Source organism: Pinus tabuliformis, chromosome 9 (genome assembly GCF_031772625.1).
Source record: "Pinus tabuliformis cultivar Carrire ecotype Pingquan chromosome 9, CPIR1, whole genome shotgun sequence".
In the NCBI taxonomy this organism is placed as follows: Eukaryota; Viridiplantae; Streptophyta; class Pinopsida; order Pinales; family Pinaceae; genus Pinus; species Pinus tabuliformis.
Window position 1 is genome coordinate 640,561,192 of NC_142307.1, and position 18,652 is coordinate 640,579,843.

Here is an 18,652-nt window from a genome sequence, read left to right on the forward strand (position 1 = left end):
ATGGATGAGACCATGTCAGAGTGGTGACTACGAGCTATAATGAGTTTGGTAAGGTAGAGGACTTTAGAGAGGGGACTCTTGAACCAAGGAGTGCTCTCCTCTATCAGCTAATACATTTCTCCGTTGTACAATACCATTGCAGCTCGGGGGTTCGCGGGGAAGGAGAGCCCAAGGAGTAGATTGGGAGGTCAACTAGTGGGTCACTGCATTCAGATTAAGCACGTCGACATTCACACTCGAAGGCGACCGACAACAAAGGAAGACAAGCAGCAGCAAGTCAAGTTTGAATCTCATCTTCTGGTGAATGGTACCTATGTTGTTATAATATTCTTTTACATGACTTCATTATGGCTTTAGTTAAATATATGTAAATTAGATGATATGTTCAATGAAGTGAAATTCAGGGATCAGTTAAATAGTGCTTAATAAATTTGAATTCCCAATGTTATTCTCTTCTGGTTGTATTTTTATTTTGAATTAATATATATATATATATATATATATATATATATATATATATATGGTTGGTCCTACACTTGGTATCAGAGCTATGTTGAACCCTTAAGACCTATGGGCCCATGCATGCATGACTAGTTTTGTTAAATATCTACTACATTGTATGCTTCAGTCTCCTCCATTGATTTCGCGCTTCGCTTCCTGTTACTCCTCCAACGATGCTCTCACTTTCTCTTGCAGCACTTGGCTTCCTTTTTTGTAAAGAAGGAAGTCCACCATTACCATTACTATTAAAATAGATGATCCCATCTCCATCATGAGAACCATCAAATTTGTTCAAACTTTTTAGATCCACGCTACCTTTCCGATCTACCCCAACTCCCTCTTCTACTGCCTCTACTTTGATGTAGTTAACGGATGGATTAGACTTCTTACCTTTCCGATTCAAACGGGTAGGCATGGTGTTGTTTCCCCAACTGCTGTCTGTTGTCCAGTTGATCCCACCATGTACCTGCCAGTACCATTTTCCTTGCAACTATAAGTAGACAAAGTCTCAAAACGAGGAGGAATCTGAGTCACCGTCAATCTTCCCATTTTCTTTAATTGTTTTTCATTTTTCATATGAACAATCACTCACGTCAACGTTTCATTCATTGCGACACATGTTTCTCAAATGAATCCAAACACGTCGTTCAGTAGAACGACGACTCTGGAGTCTGAGCCCCTGGAATTTCCCCATTTTCATTTATAGTTTAATATAAACAATCCTCAGCCACATTGACGTTCCAATCATTACAACAGTTGGTCTATGCCTTCATGATGCTACAAAAAATTGATTCGAAAATTCGTAAGGGATGCTAATAAGGGGACAAAGCATCGTTAATCCACCCTGCGTAAAGCCAAATCAGTGGCCTGTATCGATTTTGCCAATGTGTTGTGCATATGAACCTGAGATCAATTAGCAAATGTATAAAATTTCTAGATTCGCTCTCCAGATCCGTAAATGAAGTTGTTGGAGCTCAACCATTCGCGTGAAGCATGGTAAGGAGCAGTGACATTGGAACTCGATAGATAGTTGTGTTATTTTTGTGAATACCGAGCCTGAGGAAGCCTCCAGTGTGGGAAATCAGCGTAAGCACCCACCTAAGGAGCGTTGGATTAAAGAATTGCATTACAGGACCAACTTTGAGCCAAAGGAATGACCAGGGTTTGAAATGCAGCCACCAGGCACCAAAACCAGGGCAGAGTGAAGCATAATCGTAAGCATGTCGTTTATAACAAGACCACCTCGTCAGACCGATTATGCCCTCATTGCAAATGAATTCCCTATAGTCATGGAAAATGGTGCCTTCAATTGCCGCATTGGGTGGGCAGGGGAAGCCGAACCACGTTTTCTGTTTCAAAATATCCTTCAGAGGCCCTGTCACAAAACCTCCGGTAAATACTTGCAGCCTATCTCATTTTCTTAATAGCTTACCTGAACATTAATGTCGTGTAATATTTAACCTAGTATACTCCGAGCTCACAATATAATCAACTTATTTGATTGACTGTTCAATTAGTGAAATGGCTGATATATGAGCCTAGCACAATCTTCTGAAAACCACAATATTTAGGGTAATTGTATTACCTCCTTGAAGTGGGTACATTGTCCTCACTACTGTTTCAAAACCCTCGCCCATAATTTCCTTTTTTTTGGTGCTAATGAGGATGTGATATATATTTCACCATTTTGATATATATATATATATATATATATAAATATATAATCCATATATAATGGCTAATATATATAATAAGTACAAGGAATACTAAACACTGGTCATAAAACTAATAAACTACCAAGAAGTACAAGGGGACTGCCAAAATAAACATTGTGGAACCATAGAGAGTCGAGAAGAATTAAATGGGCGAGGGTTAGAAGGGCATCGACAAAAGAGTCGAATACCAACAATGCTATCATCCATAAGCTGTTCTAATATCTAAAGCCAAGAAAAATTATGCACCGAGATTCATGTTTTCAATAGTTGTATGTCCCGAAGTCTATGCTTCTGACTCACCTATTATTGGAGCTTTGCACATGATGCATCTTGTATTTGGAACTCTTAGAGGTTGGACATAAGTTGATGAGCTTGGAGGTGCATTTAAGAGCTGCAAGAATACTCTTGATTGTGATATGTTTCCTTTCATTTTACAACATTTTTTTTCCTGCTTGGTTTTACTCAAAAAAGTAATTTTAGTAGTTACATTGCATTGGAGCAGGTGAGGTTGTAAATATTATTGGAGATTTCGATCTTGGATTGATGAATTTCTTTGATTTTACACGCTTAACGCTACGATCAGCTTTTGATAGCAATGTTGTGTATCAGTTTGAGACAATGGAATATGATTCATTGGTGAACCATGGTTAGAAGAGGTACAAGAAGAAGTGGGGCAACAATTAAAGAGATAGAGGTGGCAGCAAGGGGAAGCAATTAAAGAGATAGAGGTGGTATCAAGGATATTTTTGTTTCTTTATATTTATTAAAACAATTATTTTTTCTAGTCAAATATTTTTGGTTTTTATATTTATTAAAAAAAAAAAGGAATGGCCAAGCTTCTTGTGATAGCAACGATATTTCTTCTTCCCATTGCTAGAAGTGGAATGGGCCAACCCTTAATTTGGCCACCACTGTTGTGTGCATTCTTTGTGAAGAGGTAGAAGAGGGTGAAGAAAAGAAACGTATTCACGTAGGGATCTTCTTGTGATGGTTGATGACTGGTGAATAGACCTGGGAGATCCATTACATATCTTGGCTTAGAATTTAAATCAATTTGAAGGCATTCTCCAGCAAAGTGACCTCAAATATCTCTGATTTGCTTTTGAAATGAAGAAATAAGCCAGAAATTAATTTTATAGAGAGTCTCTTATGGGCCTTCTATCCTTAGTTTGATGGATAGTTGGTTCAATGAGTCAATGTATTGTTGCATAGATTGACATTCTAGGTGTCAAAACTGCAACCATTGTGCTAACATGGAGTCCTTGTAACCAAGGGCGTATAACTGCTTCAGAAAAACTACTTTGAAGTCGTTCCATTGCTAGATAGTTTGTTGACTTGTGGTAGCCAACAACTGAAAATAGGATGCCCATCATGTGAGTGCTTGGATGTCCAAGTGAACATCAACAATAATGATCTTTTACAAATCTTGTTGGGTCCTGAAATATACTTCATTCTCCTTATCCATGTGTCCTATTTGCTGCCATTGAATCATTTGTCAAAATGAGGTAAGATGATTTTTGTGTTCAGCATGAAAGTGGATTGTTAGACTGGAATGGTTGTAAGTATATGCTAGAACATTGAAATCATGATTCATATCCTACATCAAATTTGCTTGGGATTTCTTTCGTTGGTTGATCTCAAAACTCTACAACCAGGAGTTACACTAGGTCTCAGTATAAAGTGAATAGCTAAACTGGTAACCATCACTCGAATTATTTGTGAACACTAAATTTTTCTCAGAGAATTTATTTTATAAATAAGAGAAGTCCATGTTTTCTTTCAACCAAATAATAGGAATCAAGATTTCTTGTGTATATTGAATCCTATTTACTATAGAGGCTCTTATTCATTAACAAAAATATACTACTTCATACTCGACAGTCAAATGCAATTCGTACTGTGTGGACATCTGCTCCCCAGTGAACTCTTATGTCCACTCCAAGACTATCCACTCGAATGAGAAATGCCTCCTCAACATGAAGGCCTTTCCTCTTCCACAAAAAAGATCTAAGATCACGTTTTGTTTCACCCCCACCATTATCTACACGATCTATAATTTATGTAGCAGAATATACAAGAATATATAGCTCTGTGTGTTGAAAATCTGTCAAGTTGACAATTGACTGATTACCATAAACAAAAACTAGCTGAATGCTAAGAATATCAAGCTTGTATATTGACGAGTTCATATCAAATTCTTCTTATCCAAGTTCCCAAGGAATACCATCCTCAGGTAACATCATGGACACTAAGTCGGGATTATTGTCCTGTGGAATAGAGGACCCCGTGAACAGTTCATCACTCAGACTAGAATCTGTCACATCCAAATCTCTTGAATCAGACATATTCTCCAATTCAACAATACTTGCAATTTATGCTGGTCTTGAGTCTCTCACAACATCATACGGTGAACTTGGTTCACCAGATCCATTACTGACCTCGTCTTCTTCTGTATAATTGTCATCTCCACTTGAGTAGGATGGGCTATATAAAAACTTCCGTAAATAAGAATCTTCCTCCACATAAGCAGGTCTTAGAAGTCCAATAATGGGAATGCCATTTGACGGCCTATCCATCTTTACGAAGTAGTCTGTAGACACCACCTTGGCTATCTTTTCTGCAAAGTTAATTGGATGAACTGTGTTTGCAGTATCTAGTTTTTCCCAATCCCTTGAGGACTCGGAAATACTTGAGTCATCTCCACTACTAATAGAATTCCTTTCCTCTTCGTCATCCTTATTGTCAATGCCACCAATGTCTTCATTGTTAATCTTATTGTGATCTTCCGCTGCAACAATATCTTGTTCTCCATATTTATGAATGTCATCCACATCCAGTCCTATGAAAACATTCTGGCCACATTGCAAACCAAGTTTGAAAACATTGTCCATGGAACTTTGCAGACAAAAATATCAAAGCCTTTGAAGAACACAAGCACAACCAATGATGATATTTTTCCATTAACTGCGATCGCCATGGGTAATCCTATTGTTGATGCTGTTAATCCAAGGAAGGGTTGGGTTGTCTATTGATGCAAGAAGGAAGAGTAATAGCTTATGCATTAAGGAAACTTAGAACCCACGAAGAAAACTATGCAACCCGTGATTTAGAAATGGCAGAAATTGTTTATGCACTAAATATTTGGAGACACTAGCTTCTAGGAAGGAACTTTGATCTTAAGATTCACCATTGTGGGCTACAACACATATTCACTCAAGACCACTTAAATGCAAAACAAAGACAATGGTTTGAGCTAATTAGTGAATATAATTTTGATATCACTTACATAAAAGGAATGGTGAATAGGGTGGCTGATGCTTTAAGTAGGAGGCCTCAGATATTTTCAATAAAGACAAATTTGAAGGAGAAACTACTTGATTTAAAATTTAAAGACACCTGGTATCAAGAGGTTAGAAAAAGTTTGAGGGAGGATGAAACGAGGGTCCCAAAATATGAAGAATACTCCCTTGATAATGATGGGCTACTACGATTTCGGGGAAGGATATATGTACCACCGAATGAAGATATACGCCAGCTAATCTTGAATGAAGCACATCGTGCATTATACATGGCACACCCTAATGTTAAAAAGATGAGTGCGAACTTGAAACCGCTCTTCTTTTGGAAAGGGATGAAGAAGGACATCGTGAACTTGGTAGCAAGATGCTTAGAGTATCAACGAGTAAAAGCTGAACACAGACATCGAGCAAGATTATTGCAATCACATGAAATACCAAAATCTAAATAGGAAGTTATATCAATGGACTTCTTTGTGGGACTACCAATGACCTCAAGAAGACATGATTCCATATTTGTAGTGGTAGAAACGTGGACCAAGAGCGCCATTTCATACCAGTTAAAATTACATATAAGGCACCATAAATAGCCAGAGTTTTTATTGATGAGATTATGAGAATGCATGGATTGCCTAGGAAGATCATATCTAATAAGGGAGCAGTGTTTACAGGAAGGTTTTGGACCAGTTTCCAAGAAGCCTTGGGAACCTTGTTCAACTTCAGTGTTTCTTATCACCCTGAGACATATGGGCATACAGAGAGGACTAATAAAATCCTCAAGGACATGCTTCGGATGTATGTGATGGACCAACAAAAGAGATGGGAGGAGTTTTTACCCCTCATGGAATTTGCTTACAATAATAGTTATCAGAGTTCCATCAAGATGACACCATTTGAGTTCTTATACGGAAGACCTTGCAGAACACCTCTCAGTTGGGACCGACTAGAGGACCGAGTATTAATAGGACCAGAAGTGGTGCAAGAGATGCAAGAACAAATGATTATAATTAGAGGAAGGCTAAAAGAAGCACAAGATCGACAAAAGAGCTATTTTGATGCTCATCAAGTACACTGAAGTTATGAAGTGGGAGATAGGGTGTACCTGAGAGTAAGGCCCAAAAAAAAAATAGCTCTATAAGATTTGGAAAGGGAGAAAATTTGTCTCCATGGTTTGTGGGACTTTTAAAATCTTATAAAGGAAAGGGCCGGTGGCATATAGGCTTGCCTTACCTCCATCTTTAGCACATATGCATGATTTGTTTCATATTTCTGTTTTGTGTCATTATATTTCAGATCCTTCGCATGCTATTGACTTTGGTCATTTGTGTAGTGCCCACTCTAGTTTTCTGACCCTAATATGACATTATCTTAGATACTTTATTCTAGGAGGACCTCAGGTTGAGGATCCGGGCACATGACACTATTATTAGCGATTGAGATATTCATGGTTGTGATGTTTATGAATGCTTTCCATTGATATTATGATAGCATGAATGGTTATGTATCTTATCTATCGGTATTTTGATGATTGCAACATTAAATAGTAAGTTTGGTCTCTATTTGAATTTATGATGATGAGGGTAGTAAAGAATATGTATGCTCTCTACTAAAAACATGATGATGATAAATTTGATGACTAGGTATATTTCTATTGATGTTACGACGTTGATAGCTTAACGAACATGTATGTTTCCATTGATGTTTAATGATGATAGCCATGATGGATGTGTCCCCTATGTTGACTACTTTCTTTAGTTTAGGCTTACAATGGACAATGATGTGAATGACTAGGAATTGTTAATGATGCTATTATGACAATGACTAACATTGAAAAACCTTGTTACTAATGATTATTGAGTATGGCAGGAAACCATCAGAGGCACTCGCATATGACGAGTTGATGACACCTGGTTTGACGAAAATTCATATTATTTTATCTTTGAAAGTCTAAGTCGATCTTCGAATCTGCCATATATGTTTAACTATATTCTGATGATATATTAATGGTTTCAGGCACAGATTAGTTGCTTGACCGAATGACTCACATATGGGTGATGGGGTTGTACAAGTGGATGGAACTACATGGGAGGGGTGGGACAGAGTCCCTAATCCCACCCGCTAGCACTCCCGCCGTGACTTGGGCTGGAAGGGTTGAAACACCTTCGCCTTGAAGATCACGATGCATTGAGGGCAGGTCCCAAAGTTGGGTCGCTCATGAGGACTTTACCGGGGGGCGCGCATCAAGGCGGATTCCTTGATCCCCGACACCATTAGTCTCACTATATTAGGCAACATAAGAGATGATAATGGTCTATGACGTTGCACTATACTTTCCCCTCGTAGTCATTGGATGCTTGAAGGGCAAGTGGTGTGGCACCCTTGGAACTTCAGGGGAATTTCTTGAAGGGCACGACCAACTTGGCACCCTTGGCATCACAAATAAACTATTAGGTGTGGCACCCTTGGAACTTCTAGGGAAGTTCTTGAAGGGCACAACCAAACTGACACCCTTGACATCAAAAATAAGCTATTAGGTGTGGCACCCTTGGAACTTCTAGGGAAGTTCTTGAAGGGCACAACCAAACTGGCACCCTTGACATCACAAATAAACTATTAGGTGTGACACCCTTGGAATTTCTAGGGAAGTTCTTGAAGGGCACAACCAAACTTGGCACCCTTGGAATCATTAAAAATAAATAATAATAAATAAATAGAAGCAAGGAATGAAAACTAGGTAAATTTACATCAAGGGTAAATAATGATTAGAAACCAATGTAATTAAATCAAAAATAAAACTTGGAACAAGGAGGATCATAGGAAGAATTAAAATAGAGTACCTTAAAAACTCTACCCTTCCCATGTTGGAAAGTACTAGCAAGATTATGTGGTTTAATTAGCAAAAAGGGGAAAGACAAAGATAATTGTAAGGATAAAGATTAATCCTAAACTAATTTAAACCTAATTAAGAAAAGTGGAAGGTGAATTAAAATGAGGATAATAAATTAAATTTAGAGAAATGTAGAGAAGCTCCATGTGTCAACAACCAACATAAGAATATCCATCTAGGAGATAACCCGAGTTAAATTAGGGAGTAGATTGGGGATGAAATCTTGACTCATTAATTGACTTCAAGTAATGAACACAAATTAAGGAATAAAAGGGGGGAATAAAGAGACAACTAGGAGAAGAAATAGGAATCTTGTTGAGATGAGGAAAATATTAGTTTTAAATAAAAATTTAAGTAAATAATTTTGGGAGACCCTTGATGTGAGAATGACACATGGGTGGGTGAATAATCAAGCTATTGAATTAAAAAAAAAAAAAAAAAAAAAAATTAATTATGCATGACATGGCAAGTGTCACCTATGAGGACTCCTATAAAAGAAGGGGCAAGCCATGGGAGAAGGGACTTTTGGGATCCCTATTGTTGGATGGATGAGATGATGTTAGAGCAGTGATTACGAAGCTATAGTGAGTTTGGTGAGGTAAAGGATTTTAGAGAGGGGACTCTTGAGCCAAGGTGTGCTCTCCTCTACCAGCTAGTGCTTTCCTCCATTGTACAACCCCATTGCAGCTCGGGGGTCCGCGGGGAAGAAGAGTACCCAAGGAGTAGGCTGGGAGGTTAACAGGTGGGTCTTCGCATTCGGATCAAGTGCGTCATCATTCACTCGCGGTGGCTACAAGGGAATACCAGTAACAGCAGAGCAAGTGGAGTCTCGCCTTCTGGTGAACGGTACACATGTATTTCATTACTATTGATCTTAGTTATACGTATGTAAATGCTATGAAATGTTTTCCTGAAATGAGTGTCAGGAATGTGTGTGCTAAATAAATTTGAAATCTCAATGCGTTTCTTTTCTGTTGTATTAGCTGTAAATGTAAAAAAAAAAAATAAATAAATAAATAAATGTATACAGTCTGGATATGGTCCTTACATTTGGTATCAGAGCACAAGTTGAACCCTTGAGGCCTATGGGCCCATGCATGCATAACTAGTTTTTTTTGCTATGTGGGTATTTCTCTAAAAGTCAAATTACTCAACTTAAAAAAAAAACAAAAAAAACTAGCACTTCAACCATAGACCATCAGCAGGCTTGTACCACATCCTCGCACCACGCGATTCCCAAACCCTACCTAGCTGTTACAACCTGACTGACGGATCAACGCTAGATTCTACTCTGCAACCTCGCTGTATAAACCCAAATGAAACAATTTATAAACCCAAATGAAACCCTATTAGATGCACAGAGCATCAAAATTCGCGGGGATTTCTCTGTTATTTAAAGACTTTCAGTTAAAATTATGGCGGCTGATATGGCGAGGGAGGTAAAATTATGGAACGATAAACGCGAGCGTGAAATGTATGATAATTCCGTAGACCTCTTTGCAATCATAAGAACTATGGAGAAACTGAAGAAGGCGTATGTCCGTGACATAATTTCCTCAAAAGATTACGAACCAGAATGCACAGAGCTGATTGCCCAATTTAAAACCCTAACAACTTCTCTGAAAGATACAGTCCCAAGCGTTGAGGGATTCATGGGAACCTACAAGATGGATTGCCCTGCTGCTGTGAATCGCTTACTTGTTTCCGGGATTCCGGCCACCGTTGAACACAAGGCCTCATCATCAGACTTGGGCACAGCCGCTGCTGTCGCCGAATGCGTACAACATTTTATTACCTCAATGGATTCTCTGAAGCGTAATATGGTGGCGGTGGATCAGTTATATCCCGCACTTTCAGATCTTTTGTCGGCCCTGAGTAGGGTTCCTCAGCTTCCACCGGACTTTGAGGGTAAAGTGAAAGCCAGAGAATGGATTTCGAGGTTGAAGAATATGGGGGCATCGGAGGAGTTAACCGAACAGCAGGCCCATCAGTTGTTATTTGATCTGGATTCTTCTTATAACGCTTTCATCAATTCATTGCCTAAATTGGCTTAACATTGCATGGGGGCGCAACTTCTGGATGCCATCGGCTTCATATTTAAAAGCAGAGGATTCTCAGCGAACCCCAACCCCAGTCGGCTCGGAAGCTCCACGATTTGCTGCAATTGCAAATCCAAATCGCCTTAAATTCATTAGACTCGTCGACCCATTTCGAGTTTCCAAGGTTGGAGTCTGCAGAAGGTTCTTATTCTTTGTCCCACGGCTGGGTTTTGCTTATTATTAGAAACTCTAGGTCTCGGGTTCGAATCGAGAAAGGTTTTTGGTATAACTCGTTTTTTTGGGAAGTTTTTGGCATCTTTTGTTGTAATTCTTGGCAGCCGTAGGTGTCAAGGATCAAATCTGGGGGCGATTTGCTCTTTCTTTAGTTCTGCCCCACTGCTGTTTGAAGCCATAGGTCCAAGATTCAAATCGGAGGGCGTTTTAGGCGTTGGATAGATGTGAAGAGCTCTGCATGACCGAAGATTCTGAAGATTTTGCGTTTTAGTGTAGCTTACATTTTCTCTGCTTCTCCAAGGCTCCCTTGTGGTATTGTGCGGGAATATTCGTGTTTCGTTGTGCAGTCTGTTGTATAATTTTGTATTGTATTGCCAGAAGATAGATTCTGCTGCTTGTAAAGGTTTAAGCCGTTTGGTGCAGTTTTGAAGTCTCTTGTGGTTCAGTATTTTTGTATCCGACGGGATCCGCGATTTTGAGATTTATTTAGGGCATATTTGGTAAGAAGCTGCTAGATTGGGATTGTAAGGATTGAAATCTTTACAGATAAGGTTTAGCGACGTTTAGTAGCAGTTATTGGGTTATTGGGGTCAAACAGTGCTATTATAAGCTGAAATAAATCAAGATGAATGACTTCGAAGACGCCGAAGGCACTCAATCGTCTGATCTGATGGAGGACACAAAGGATCTGAAGACTTTAGCGGAAGAGCGTGCCCTTATTGACCGGTTTGATGCATCACAATATGCATTTTTGGAAAGGATGTTACGCAAGAGGTAGAGCTTGGAGGTTTAGAAGACGAAGATGATACTGGGAAATTGGGGACTCTTGAAGATGACGAATATGGGTTGTCCTCCGTTTGTGATAGAGAAGAGGCTGAACAGTCTGAGGTTGTATCTGAAGCTGATAATATGTCAGAGCTGTCCAGCTCCTTTATGAGGATGAACAGGGTCTCTGGGGAAACCAGGCTTCTAGCAAATATTGGAGACTTGGGATTTGGAGCTAGAGAATGTATGTATATTTTCACTGTTTTGTTATAAGTAGAAAATAGAATGCAATGACATAGCAACGAGTGAAACTGGACTAACACAGCAAGAAAATATTTCTTTTGGATTGGTTTTAACTTTTTATAGGAAGAGACTTCTCATGTGTGAATTTGGAATAATTGCAGTAAGAATATTATTGCATTTAATGAGATTGGAAGTTGTTAATCTATTTATTTCATGTGTATAATGTTAATTGTTTCTGCTCTCCATGCATTGAATTTCTCTGCACATTGTTGTGAAAAGTTAGTCATCTTGTAAAAATTAAGCATTGTGTCTGCAATGTTGTTCATGGAGATAGCTGTGCTTGAAACGAGCTAGAAATCTTATAAATGAGATGTGATGAAGGGGACTAATGGAAAGAATTGCGCTGTGTTTTCATAGTAGAAGATTTAGTTTTAGTGAAATCCTCTTGGAACTGTTTGGATTTTGAAAGCTGTTTCCATAGAAAATTTGATTTTGCGTTTTTTTATTTACACTGTAATATCTGATTTGTTTTCTTCAGAATTTCTTGAATGAGAAAATTTTCCAGTGAGATTAATTACGAGTCGAAATGAATGGTTGGTAAAATTAGCTGTGTTATTGGTGTAACAAGCTTTCAAATTCGTTTTTGGTATTGGGTGGTTTACCCACTTAGGCTTTTCAAAAGCCTAAACATACAAAACACAAAATTTTGAGATAAAATATATGTTAAATGGTCATGCTGTTGTTGTGACTAAAGAAATAGGGACCTACATTCTTAATTATACAGAGAATTTCATTTGTTTCAAAAAGGATGCATGATCCACAAGTCTAAGGCATAAGAACACCTTTGACAACTAATAATGCAGCTCACAAGCCATGCCAACTGTATTTCAGTTTCAGATTTGATAATTTGAGTTGTCAAATGACCCAACCAAATTTCTAGGGAAGCAAATCATGACAGTATAGAATATGAAGGGTCTTTCTGAGTGTTTTGATGATAGGGATCTAGCACCTCAATTAGCAGAGTTGGAATGGACATGTTTTCTCAGACTAGATCTGGCTCGAGAAATTGAAGATTGATGGCTAAGCAACTTTAGGGGATTAAATATGAGAAAAGTGTTAGGCATGTGTGAAACAAAGTCACTTATATAAACCTTGGAATATTGTATCATTGTCATTAGGATTCTTTATTAACTTTTACAACTTAATCCTTTGGTTATTGTTTTTGGTTATATTGGGGTTTCAGCTTGCTTCTTCAAAGCCATAGTGAAAAAAAATGCAGAGTCTTCTAGGTATTTTGGTTCAAACACAGCTTGGCTCTGCTGCCAAACTAGGCCCAAGTCTGTCTCTGGCAGGTGACTCAAACTCTCCAGCAGTGGGTGGAAAAATTTACGGATCTCAAGTAGAAATGCCAGAAAGGAAAAGAAAAAACCCTCATTTTGAATGATTATATTTGATTAAGTTTTTTTTTCTATGTCGAGTCCAATACTTGTACCCTGGTCTTGTGGATTTGTTCTGAGCTGAAGCTTTCAACATTGGTCTCAGCTTTTCATTGAATCATTTGCAACATGGCTGCATGCTGTGAATTTATGTCTATGTAGACAATTAATTCAATGCGTTAACCATCCTTCTAAGATACATTATAAGAAAGGGATTTGAAGAGGATCTTAACGATATGATAATTGGGGTCTGATGTGTCTATGTATTGTGTTGCATTGCACTTAAACGGACCCAGTAACTTTGTAAATGAATGCATATAAAGTGGTAGTTGTCATCTTGTAGTGATGGGTTTACATTTTTGTTCCCCTATTTAAGTATTTATTGCAGTTTTGTTAGAAGTCCATTTTTCTTGTTTTCTTGCCTTAAAGATATTTATTCAGACATTAAGAGCACATTGGTGATACATGTGCAGTAAAAATTCACAAAAATACTGCCTCATTTATTTTCCTCGCATATCTCACCTTGAACAACTTCCCTAAGCCTTACAACAGGCTTCTTGCTGCTCATTTCCATAGGTCTGTTTTTGTTAGCTCTTGAGGGTTTGGCATCATGCTTGAATTTAGAAAGGGTTGATTCTCGACCATCAGAGCGCACTTTCTGAAGCTCTTCAAATGGAATGTTTGCAAGATGCTCTTGTAAACTAGACGACACCCTTGCATACATATGAAATTTTATGAACTGTTGAAAGTCCACCACATCCGTAATGTGACTAGTTACTGAAACACACCAGATTCTCTAATAAAATAGATTTACAGCCATGCATCATGAGTATAATCTGAGACAATGCCCTCACTGTTTAGAAACATGCTAGATTCTGTGTTCCAACCTTGTTCCATCTTTAGAAAGTCCATCAACAGTCCTATTCCCATCCCTGTGGATATGTGAGAAAATTGATAGAAGAGAATGAATGATATTATACAGTTATTGTAATGTGAAATTACTCATTGTTATTTTCTTCCACATTCATTGAATAACTAGTAGGGAATTTCCAAGGATTTGAATGTTTCATGCATTAGTGGCAACCTCATGAGTCAGTCTCTGGACCAATATGAAAACCATTAATTCACAATAATTAATTGTTTCTTGGCCAATGCATATTTTAAATTAATTTTTGAAGCTATGTCCAATATTTTAAAATACCAATGTCAATATATCTAGACTAATTCTTTGTGATGTTATGATTTGTGACGTTATGCTTTATGACCTTAGGAACAAAAGTCGTTTTATATGAATGTTGAGATTTGCATTTCTTTGTGACATTATGCTTTATGACGTTGGGAACAAAATTCATTTTATATGAAATCTGAGATTTCCATGTTTAGATTTATGCAACATGAATTACAATAAACTTAAACATGGGTTTCAAAACAACTTAGAATATTAGTAGGGTGTTTTTTTTTAAAAGGTAAGCATTTTAATCAATATTGAGGGAAGATATAAAAGGATTCTAGAGAATAAAATCGTGGTTCATAAAATTGCTCTTATAACGAAAATTATGAAGTTATAAAAATAGTTTTGGTATTTTTATAAAAATATATATAGTATAGCACTGGTCCATATGATTTGCACCTCAAACATACTCATTTTATGCGAGACACTACTATAATTTGAAAACTATTCCAAGAGTGAGAAGCTTTCTAGATAAACATTACAAATTTAATTCTATAAAAGTACTTGATTTTTGCAAAATCATTTATTAATAGTAAAAAAAAAAAAAAAAAATTGGACCAAATCTATGAAGACACTAAATAGCACTGGAAAGTACCAATGGGACCCTTTCAATGAATTTAACCAATTGAAAAAGAAGCTTTATCTATGAATTAATGGATTATGGAATTTATTTTACAATTTCTAATACACATATTGAATTGCTAAAATTAAAGGATTGGAGACTTTGCTTAGGGTGGTATTGAAACATACAGTTGAGAAGCACTCATCCTTAAAATGCACTGGTCAATGCACATGTTTGCTTAATATATTTATAACAATTTAATAATTAACAATCACCAGAAATCAATAACAATAAAATAAAACCTACAAATAAGTTTGACTAATGAAACTAGTTCCATATCATTTCAATAAGTGGTCTTTTCATCGTATAATATCAAAAACTTAATCTTGACTTTGTCATACGCAAATTTTCTTGGTCTAGGCTTTATGAGTGGTTGGATGTGAAGCATTTTAATGCTCTAACCATAATCAAGCCATTCTTTTAAAAATTAATAACAAGTTAAAAGTGCCACATTATAAATTGACATATGGAAATTATGTTTTATGTAGTAATATCTTGGTTAAATTTAATATTTACATCAATTGCATAGATTTTTTTTATTATATATTGGTATGTGTTAAAGAGAAGTCAATAATTAAATATTGATTGCAAAAAGATGTTTCTTTTTATGGGTACATGAAAAATTAGGAGTGTGTTTTTAAAATATTATTAAATTATTTTGTGTTGAAATTGTTAATAATAATTTGAATTAAATTATAGTTTTCATAAATCCAGTGATTGATATAAAAATATATTATAATTGGGATATCATATTTTAAATGGGTTGCTATGATCATTTGATAATTTATGCATGAGTAAGTGAAGTGGAGTGGTCACTGGTCACAAGTTGTGATCACTTAAAAGTATCCTTGGGTTTTCTTTGAAAAAGGTTCGGATCTTTCTTTGGAGATAAACTTGAGCGATAGAAAGGATGTCACTATCTCTTTCTTGATAGGTGAGGTGTGGAAGGTGTTATAACCAATTTGATTCCTCTTGATAGTTTTTATGTAGCTAAAACAAAATTTTACCACATTTGCAAATAGAAGACAACTTCCTTGGATTGGGAAATATGTTTTTGTTGATAGGCATAACTTCCTTACTTAGAGTATTCTTCTTTATGCCCAATTCAATGCTCAATATATTATTGGCTGAATGTTTAGATTCTTCCATTGCTAGGTCACGTGCCTCGTCATCTCTAACTAGTTGAGACACTAACATCATCACTTACTAGGATATTATCTATAAGTAAGTAATGGGGTGATGTTTCAAAGAGTTTCTTGGTTGGATGAACTCCTAGGAACTATTCATAGAACACTACACCTTGACGCACAATCACTTGCTTTGTAATGTATCTAATTATTTATTTATTTACAATTGCTAATAAGAATATTTTAAAATTTTAGCACTTTTGACATCAAAGTCCTTCATCTTTTACTAGCTGGTGAGCTTAAGTTCACCATTTGAATTTCTTATTCTTACTTGTCCACCCCTTTCGACATTTTTCCGCCTATGGCCTAAATACAATGCTACAATTATCATTTTAGGGAATATACTGACAAGGGTCCAAAATGACACTTATTGAGATATTGGGGAAAAATATTGCAGAATTATCAGAAAAGATAACTTAGAATTTAAAACTTTTTGAAAAATATCAAACGTATGGATAATTTATATGATCTTTTCTTCTATGACAATATTATTGCAACATCTATGACAGTGAACTCTACCATATGCAATGATGATCATACAAATCACTTTGTGTACCCGACATTGTCACTTATAGCGTCATGTAGACGTAGTTTGAAATGAACGACTATAATTGGAAGCTACAGGAGTACAAGGAGTGGACGACTTTACTTGGTTGGAAGCATAAGATTTTCAGGAAGGGTTCTTAGGATCGTCGTTTTCCTTTATATTCTAAGGACTTCGGGACGAAGTCCATTGTTAAGAGGGGGTGTATGTAGTGCCCACTCTAGTTTTCTGACCCTAATATGACATTATCTTAGATACTTTATTCTAGGAGGACCTCAGGTTGAGGATCCGGGCACATGACACTATTATTAGCGATTGAGATATTCATGGTTGTGATGTTTATGAATGCTTTCCATTGATATTATGATAGCATGAATGGTTATGTATCTTATCTATCGGTATTTTGATGATTGCAACATTAAATAGTAAGTTTGGTCTCTATTTGAATTTATGATGATGAGGGTAGTAAAGAATATGTATGCTCTCTACTAAAAGCATGATGATGATAAATTTGATGAATAGGTATATTTCTATTGATGTTACGACGTTGATAGCTTAACGAACATGTATGTTTCCATTGATGTTTAATGATGATAGCCATGATGGATGTGTCCCCTATGTTGACTACTTTCTTTAGTTTAGGCTTACAATGGACAATGATGTGAATGACTAGGAATTGTTAATGATGCTATTATGACAATGACTAACATTGAAAAACCTTGTTACTAATGATTATTGAGTATGGCAGGAAACCATCAGAGGCACTCGCATATGACGAGTTGATGACACCTGGTTTGACGAAAATTCATATTATTTTATCTTTGAAAGTCTAAGTCGATCTTCGAATCTGCCATATATGTTTAACTATATTCTGATGATATATTAATGGTTTCAAGCACAGATTAGTTGCTTGACCGAATGACTCACATATGGGTGATGGGGTTGTACAAGTGGATGGAACTACATGGGAGGGGTGGGACAGAGTCCCTAATCCCACCCGCTAGCACTCCCGCCGTGACTTAGGCTGGAAGGGTTGAAACACCTTCGCCTTGAAGATCACGATGCCATGAGGGCAGGTCCCAAAGTTGGGTCACTCATGAGGACTTTACCAGGGGACGCGCATCAAGGCGGATTCCTTGATCCCCGACACCATTAGTCTCACTATATTAGGCAACATAAGAGATGATAGTGGTCTATGACGTTGCACTATACTTTCCCCTCGTAGTCATTGGATGCTTGAAGGGCAAGTGGTGTGGCACCCTTGGAACTTCAGGGGAATTTCTTGAAGGGCACGACCAACTTGACACCCTTGGCATCACAAATAAACTATTAGGTGTGGCACCCTTGGAACTTCTAGGGAAGTTCTTGAAGGGCACAACCAAACTGACACCCTTGACATCAAAAATAAGCTATTAGGTGTGGCACCCTTGGAACTTCTAGGGAAGTTCTTGAAGGGCACAACCAAACTGGCACCCTTGACATCACAAATAAACTATTAGGTGTGACACCCTTGGAATTTCTAGGGAAGTTCTTGAAGGGCACAACCAAACTTGGCACCCTTGGAATCATTAAAAATAAATAATAATAAATAAATAGAAGCAAGGAATGAAAACTAGGTAAATTTACATCAAGGGTAAATAATGATTAGAAACCAATGTAATTAAATCAAAAATAAAACTTGGAACAAGGAGGATCATAGGAAGAATTAAAATAGAGTACCTTAAAAACTCTACCCTTCCCATGTTGGAAAGTACTAGGAAGATTATGTGGTTTAATTAGGAAAAAGGGGAAAGACAAACATAATTGTAAGGATAAAGATTAATCCTAAACTAATTTAAACCTAATTAAGAAAAGAGGAAGGTGAATTAAAATGAGGATAATAAATTAAATTTAGAGAAATGTAGAGAAGCTCCATGTGTCAACAACCAACATAAGAATATCCATCGAGGAGA

At 37.0% G+C, this 18,652-nt stretch overlaps 1 pseudogene; it reads left to right on the plus strand.

Moving 5' to 3' along the window:
- The first annotated feature begins 9,576 nt into the window (after positions 1-9,576).
- On the plus strand, positions 9,577-10,453 carry LOC149150258 (vacuolar protein sorting-associated protein 28 homolog 1 pseudogene; annotated as a pseudogene).
- Positions 10,454-18,652: the final 8,199 nt, after the last annotated feature.